Genomic DNA, 7,279 nt, shown 5'->3' on the forward strand with positions numbered 1-7,279 from the left:
AACACCCAGCCTTCGCAACAAAATCCAGTCTATAAAGTATTTCTAACAAAGTGAAATGTCCCAGTGAGCTTGACAGATCAAAGGAGACAAGCTGATGGATGACCAGAAGGATCGCTTTCGAGTTAAAGTTTAGTGGGGGTTCTTAAAGGAAAAGAGGGAAAGCGATTGATTAAGGGAATTCCCAACCTTAGTTCTAGTTGGCTGAAGGCATGGCTGCAAGAGGAGGGGGAATGGAATACAGAGGTCAGCATGAGACAAGACTGAGAGGAACCCAGAGTTCTCAAGGGGTTGAATGGTTAGACACGGTTAAAGTCATAAAGAAATTATGTTTGCCCTCAAACTGAACAATGCAATCAAAAATAAAGTCTAATAATGCAGTGATTGTAATGAGCTCAACCAGGTGGACATTTTAGAATATGATTTCCCTGATTGAGGCTGTTAACCTGGTCTTATCTGGGAGCCCTGGCTGACAGCTAAGAATATGACTGTCAGCGGTACTGTTTATTCTGACAGCTGGCTCTGAAGAAGTTGGATCAGAGTCAAGAATGAAGGTGACTTGGTGACGGGATACCAGCTTCTGTGGAGTTATTTCAAATTATACAAAAAGAAGGATGCAATTTAAATCACAACATTATTACTGATATAGTCACTGATCATGGAAGGCCCAAAGTCTACCCATGGGCTTCTCACTGCAAAGCAAAACATTCCTTTGAGGGTAGGGGTTTGGTGGGGTGGTTCCTATAGCAACGCAGACCCTGTAGCATGAAGTATAACCATTGCATTGGACTCACTCTGGCCTATACTTGGCCATTGTAGACAGCAGGCTAGTGTCCTGATAGTGAGCTCGAGCAGCTGAAACATGCACAACAGAACCTACACCAAAAGATTAACAGTTACATGGCAGCTGCTGCAAATGTATCCAATTACACAAACTGCCCATTATTGTGAAATAACCGGAGACAATTCAGTCACCTGATCCCTGGATTCAATAGAACACTAGGTTAAAAAAAACAGGCTCATTGATACAGTTCAGAGAAATGCATGGAGCTGATCCCCAATATCAGAGACTGAAATGGGAAGGTAGATTTAATGGAAAGACATTGGAAGTACAACAAAAACAGGTTCTTTGGCCCAACTGAGCCATGTTGGTGCTTATCTTGTAAGTGAACTCTCAGATAAATCTGTGTGTCCATTCTGTTCCCATATTCCTTTAGACACCATGTCCTTCAACCATCTATCCAACCTTCTCTTGAATACTTACACAGCCTCAGTCTCCATTACTGACTCTGGTACTAAATTCTACAGTCTCACAGTCCTCTGTATAAAACTATTTTCCCAAATCTCTATCTTAAATCTCTTTCATTTATATTTACGGCCTCTATTTCTGACCCCTCAACCTACATTAACTGTCTGTTCCTATCTGCTTCATTTCTATCCCTTCAATATCTTAACCCTGATCCATTACTCTATAGTATCCTCTGTTTCAGTGAAGGTTTTAAAATATCGTTGTGCCTGTATTTCCTCAAAACAGACAGCATTCGAATGCATCTTTGCTTTCTCCTCTCTATTGCTTCAAAATCTTTCCTATAATATGAAGGTCAAAGCTACACACAATATTCTAAAAATGTAACAAAGGTTTTATAAAGATTCATCATTGTCTATATTTCTTCCTATAGAACCCAGTACAGAATTAGCTTTATGTTTTACAGCCTCAGCCTCTTGAGGTATTGATTTTTCTGTCTTATTTATCTGAATCTCCTTTATTCCTCAGTATCGTCCACTAGCCCCTGACCAAAGTGTAATTGCAGCTTTTATTTTAATTCTGATGTACCACTTTATAGTTACTAAATGTATTTAATAATTTTCTTTGTTCATTCCACCATCTCATCAATATTTCCTCGTAGCTCCTATTGATGGTCCAAAGAATTTACTATTCTTCCTGTTTTAGCATTATTTACAGATTTGGCATGCCTTCAGTCCCTTGGCACACGGCCATTGTCTGTAGAATCCTGAATGTAACGTCTAGGATTTTTGCTATTTCCTCCCCCAGTTCCATTGGGATGTGTGAATTCTACAAAGACCAGTGCTCGCCTCCCTTCACCATTATTGCCATTTTGCCTCCTTTCTTAAGCACTCTGTGGCTTTCTGTTTATTTTGCTCAACTGCCATGAATTTGTTACATTTTCCCCACAGTTTGAACATTGCAAAACATTTTTCTTAACTATATTAAATGTTGTTCCTCTTTTTTGTCACTGCAACTGAGCTAACATCCTGTTTCTTCATTTGTTTTTCTTGCTTCTATCTAGATTTTTTTCTGTTAAAAATCACACAACACCAGGTTATAGTCCAACAGGTTTATTTGGAAATACTAGCTTTCAGAGCGCTGCTCCTTCATCAGGTAGCTAGAGATTTTTCTTGTTTGATCTGGATGCTATCCATGCTACATTCTTTATAAATTTATCTAACATATTTCCATCATCCCTATTTCACCTTTATAATAGTTTTTGTGTTCTCTGTGCTCATTCTCCCTACTTTAAATGATCTCTTACTAACCTGATGATCCATTTTTGTCATTCTACCAGCTCCCCCCACCCTCCCGATCAGGGCAACACATCCTCTATCTCCCCAAATACCACTTCCAAAAGAAGCCCTCTCCTTAATATCACCTCTTTAGCTACATACAATGTTATAGAGTCATAAAGCACAGAAACAGACCCTTCGGTCCAACCAGTGCATGCCTAACATACTCCCAAACTAAACCAGTCCCACCTGCTTGTCCCGTTTCCCTTTAAACCTTTCCTATTCATGAACTTATCTAAGTGTCTTTTAAACTTTATAACTTTGCCCGCACCCACCAGACACTCAGGAGGTTCATTCCGCATGCAAACCACCCTCTGTGTAAAGAATTTGCCCCTCGTGTCTGTTTTAAATCTCTCTCCTCTCACCTTAAAAATGTAGCCCCCAAACTTGAAATCCCCCATCCTAGAGAAAAGACACCTACCATTAACTCTATGTATACCCTCATGATTTATTAAACCTCTATAAGGTCACCACTCAATCTCCTACCCTCCAGTGAAAAAAAGTCCCAGCCTATTCAGCCCTTCTTTACAACTCAAACTTTCCACACCTGGCAATATCCTGGTAAACCTCTTCTGAACCCTGCCTAGTTTAAAATAATATTCTTCCGATAACAGGGACACCAGAACTGTCTAACTGTTCCCTCTGCTATCACTGCTTGGAGGATTTACCTGAAAACAACACCCACCCTAGGATTGGGAACTAGGATTGTGATTCAAATGAGTCCTGCAGGTTTTGTTACATGGCTTGCCCCAAGCTCCAGCCATTAATTGCCCAACACATCTATCCTTGCAACACTATCTTCCTAAGCCAATTGGAAAGCAAAAGGATTCTACCAAATTGGATGATCAATGATTGGTTGTCAATGACACAGCCAATCTTCCCTTCCTTATAAAGTAGTTTCCTATCCAGTGAAGAAAAACAAAAACAAAAGGACAACTTATAATTTTTCCTCAGCATTGTTTCCAGAGCACTGACCTTTAATTTCTGAAGACTCCAGGCCAATCCTTGAAGACTAGCTCATCAACTACACCCCTGCGCCCCAAGTCCCCCTCATTCCAAACAGATTCTAACTATACACCTCAGCTTAAAGCAAACCTTTAGTACAGGATTGCTGGATTGATTCCAGAGCTGATTCCAGCCCTATGAAGAATGAGAGGAGACCTAATTGAGGTATATAGGGTGCTAAAGAGGATTGATAAAGTAGATGTTGAAAGGATGTTCCTTTTATGCGGCAATCTAGAATGAGAGGTCATAGTTTTAGGATAAAGGGTGGCAGAGTTAAACAGAGATGGCTGAAATTACTTCTCTCAAAGAGTCGTGAATCTGGAATTCACTACCTTGTGTGTGATGGATGCTGGGACATTGAGTGAATTTAAAGAAGAGATTTTTAGTTAGTAATGGTTGAAGAGTTACGGAGAGCGGGCAGGAAAGTGGAATTGAGACCAAGATGAGATCAGCCATAATTGTTTTAAATGGGTGGAGCAGGTTCAAGTGGCTGAATTGCCTACTCCTGCTCCTAGTCATTATGTATGATTTGGGTTATTTATTATCACGTGTAACTTGTAACAACATACAGTGAAAAGTGTTGTATAGTGTTGTCATGCTCTGGCATCATCTTAAAACACAGAAAAATAAACCAGAATATAGAATATAAAGGCAGAAAAGTGAAGAAATAAAGTGCCCAACGTTGCAATCCTTTCTGTTAAGTGCTCTATCATGGGCCTGGTGGCCAGGCACAGGTCCCTATCGCTACACTGTCCATTGCTGGAATGCCATTTGCCAGTCCTCAGCACATCTCACCTCCATCAATGCCCTCGTCGCTATGAGTCCTTGCTGAATGTTGCCAATCCAGGTGCCACCAATATTGCTGGGTACCAGACTGGCCTAAACTCTAATCCATTGCCATATGTTTGCTATGGACCCACCTCATCAATGCAGCCGCTGCTGATGCTACCGAAACTCATACTTTGCTGCCATGAATCAGCACTGCTGAGCCAAAGCTGATGCTATGACCACAGCCGAGCTCTTCACCAACAGGTAAGTAAAATAAAATAGAAGAGAAATACAATCAAGAATAGAGAGCAAAAAAGAGTAGCAATGAAAAGAAAAGTGGACAGAGCAGATAAGCCCTAGGCTCAGAAGCCCTACTCTATTACCACCTTATTGGTCCTGTAAATATTTATGTACAGTAAGGCTTTGACCGTGGACTAAGATCCAAATATCATATCACCTGTTCTCTTTATGGATGCTAATAAACTTTCTGCCCATCACTAACTTGCACTTTCTTTGCACAAATTTAGCATTGGGCGGCACGGTGGCACAGTGGTTAGCACTGTTGCCTCACAGCGCCAGAGACCCGGGTTCAATTCCCGACTCAGGAGACTGACTGTGTGGAGTTTGCACATTCTCCCCGTGTCTGCGTGGGTTTCCTCCGGGTGCTCCGGTTTCCTCCCACAGTCCAAAGATGTGCAGGTCAGGTGAATTGGCCATGCTAAATTGTCCGTAGTGTTAGGTAAGGGGTAAATGTAGGGGTATGGGTGGGTTGCGCTTCGGCGGGTCGGTGTGGACTTGTTGGGCCGAAGGGCCTGTTTCCACACTGTAATGTAATGTAATGTAATCTAATCTAATCATTGTCTGTTACAGTCAGTTGATGTTTCAGACTTTCACTCACTGCAGCTTGTTTTTAATTTGTATTGATACATTATAAGTATTTGCTCTTATCTTAGAACATTTTGCACTGGAAGTATATGGCAGGAATTCTGAATGATTGCATAATGCTAATTCAGCACCATTCTTTGATGACTGGATTTCAGTATTCGTATTGGAACACAGTACTCACAGGTTTCTGTAGTCTCTCCAAGAACTCCCAGATGCGGGCTTTCAACAAGTTTTCATTAAGATGCTTGGAAATCAGATTAACTGCATATTAAAGTCTTTTTATGTAAGAAGGCCTTCCTAATCCAACATCTTTCTGCAAATATAGTTATAGCATCATACAGCCTGGAAATAAACCCACTGGTCCAACTCTTCCATCCTGACCAAGTTTCCTACACTAAACTAGTCCCATTTGCTTGCATTTGGTCCATTTCCCTCTTAATCTTTCCTGTTCATGTACTTGTCCAAATGTCTTTTAAATGTTGTAAATGCTGTACCTGAATCTACCACTTCCTTTGGCAGTTCATTCTGCATACGAACCACCCTCTTTGTGAAAAAGTTGTCCTTCAGGTCTCTTCTAAATATTTTTCCTCTCACCTTAAATTTATGCCCTCTAATTTTGAACTCCCCTACCCTTTGCTATTCACATTACCTATGCCTCTCATGATTTCATAAACTTCTATAAGGTCACCCCTCAACCTCCTAAGTTCCAGTGAAAAATGTCCCAGTCTATCCAGCCTCTCCTTATAACTGAAAGCTCTCAGTCCTGGAAACATCCTTTTCTATACCCTCTCCGATTTAGTAATATCCTTTCCATAGCATTTCAAACAGAACTGTATACATTAGTCCAAAAGTGGTCTCGTACAACCGCAACATGACATCCCAACTCCTGTACTCAATGGTCTGAGTTTAGTTAGCTTTATTCTAACACCATAGATAACATGGATTAATAGTAATCATGATTTGGAGATTTGGTGTTGGACCGGGGTATACAAAGTTAAAAATCACACAACACCAGGTTATAGTCCAACAGATTTAATTGAAAGCACTAGCTTTCGGAGCGACGCTTACTATCACCTGATGAAGGAGCGTCGCTCTGAAAGCTAGTGTGCTTCCAATTAAACTGTTGGACTATAACCTGGTGTTGTGTGATTTTTAACTTGGATTAATAGTGTTACTCAAATAATTTAATACATTATTGGAGTCCCAGACTTTGGGGCAATGATGTAGCCTAACAGGACACTCAACAGTTGTGTTGTGTTGCCTTAAAAAATCTTTTAATTCTCTGATCACAAGATAATCTCTGCACTTTGTAATTACAAATTAATGATTCTAGAATAATATGTAACATGGGGCAGATTAGAATTGCAGTTAGAGAGTTTAATTATTAAATTAGTACTGACTCATATAGGAGAAAGTGAGGGCTGCAAATGCTGGAGATCAGAGCTGAAAATGTGTTGCTGGAAAAGCGCAGCAGGTCAGGCAGCATCCCAGGAACAGGAAAATCGACGTTTCGGGCCTGAAGAAGGGCTTATGCCCGAAACGTCGATTCCCCTGTTCCTTGGATGCTGCCTGACCTGCTGCGCTTTTCCAGCAACACATTTTCAGCACTGACTCATATATTCTGGAACAAGGCAGGACATTGCTCATGGGTAAAAACAATGACTGCAGATGCTGGAAACCAGATTCTGGATTAGTGGTGCTGGAAGAGCACAGCAGTTCAGGCAGCATCCGAGGTGGTGAAGGAGCGGCGGTGAAGGAGGCCCAGGACCTCCATGTCCTTGCGGAGAGGGGTGGGGAGGGAAATATATCCCTGGTGGTGGGGTCTGTTTGGAGGCGGAGAGGGGTGGGGAGGGAAATATATCCCTGGTGGTGGGGTCTGTTTGGAGGCGGAGAGGGGTGGGGAGGGAAATATATCCCTGGTGGTGGGGTCTGTTTGGGGGTGGGGGGAATGTCGGCGGATGATTTGGTTTATGCGGAGGTTGGTAGGGTGGAAGGTGGGCACCAGGGGCGTTCTGTCCTTGTTGCGGTTGGGGGGGTTGGG

Source organism: Chiloscyllium plagiosum, chromosome 18, assembly GCF_004010195.1.
Source record: "Chiloscyllium plagiosum isolate BGI_BamShark_2017 chromosome 18, ASM401019v2, whole genome shotgun sequence".
Classification (NCBI taxonomy): domain Eukaryota; kingdom Metazoa; phylum Chordata; class Chondrichthyes; order Orectolobiformes; family Hemiscylliidae; genus Chiloscyllium; species Chiloscyllium plagiosum.